We start from the raw sequence: 811 nt of genomic DNA, 5'->3' as shown, positions 1-811 counted from the left end.
TGTAAGTATCCATGCATGTACAAAACCACACATTAACAGTTTTGTATCCCAAAGGAATTACTAAAATACATCAAGTTGCCTTTGTATATGTAGGTTTGATCCTCCTGTAGACATGCACATGTACGGCTCATCTTATCTATTGCACTGTCTCTACAATAACATAATGTTAATACTCTTCAGTTACTTTTTTTCTAATGAGTATCACAAAAAGGCATCTCTAACCCTGCACTTCCATAGAGCCATTTATGCAAACTTAATATTGTCATAGCCATAATGTTTATATACAGATCCACAAAAAAAATATAGTATCCTGGCAAACATGTTTATACTGTATACAGTAGCAACCTTACATACAGCACTTCATCAAGTTGTATTACGCTACAAATAGAGGTTCTGACATGCTTTTCTGATCCACTTGCTTTGCTTTCGACCCTAAACAAACTGACAAGACTAGATAACTTTAAGAATCAACAGCTTCACAAGTCTGACAGAAGCCTTGCTTTTTCATAAACAGTATATATATCAAACAACAGAAAACAAACATGTCTCAGGTCATTACCTTCTTGAAGTTCAAAGTACAGATCATCATCTTCCACCTCACCGTCAGAGGTCAATTCGTCAAGCAAGATGACTTCTGACTAAACCTCCGAAGTTGCCATCTGGCCCAAGTATTTAGTCCTACAGGCATGAGGCATCAAATTCAAAGCCCAGTCAAAATTCTAACCCTCACAAAAACTAACATACTTGAGTTACTACTGCTGTAAAGTGAATATAGTCTGGACATAATGGTCATTAGGAATTGGACAAGAAC

Source organism: Penaeus monodon, chromosome 22, assembly GCF_015228065.2.
Source record: "Penaeus monodon isolate SGIC_2016 chromosome 22, NSTDA_Pmon_1, whole genome shotgun sequence".
Lineage (NCBI taxonomy): Eukaryota > Metazoa > Arthropoda > Malacostraca > Decapoda > Penaeidae > Penaeus > Penaeus monodon.
Note: the sequence above shows the minus strand (reverse complement) of the source record.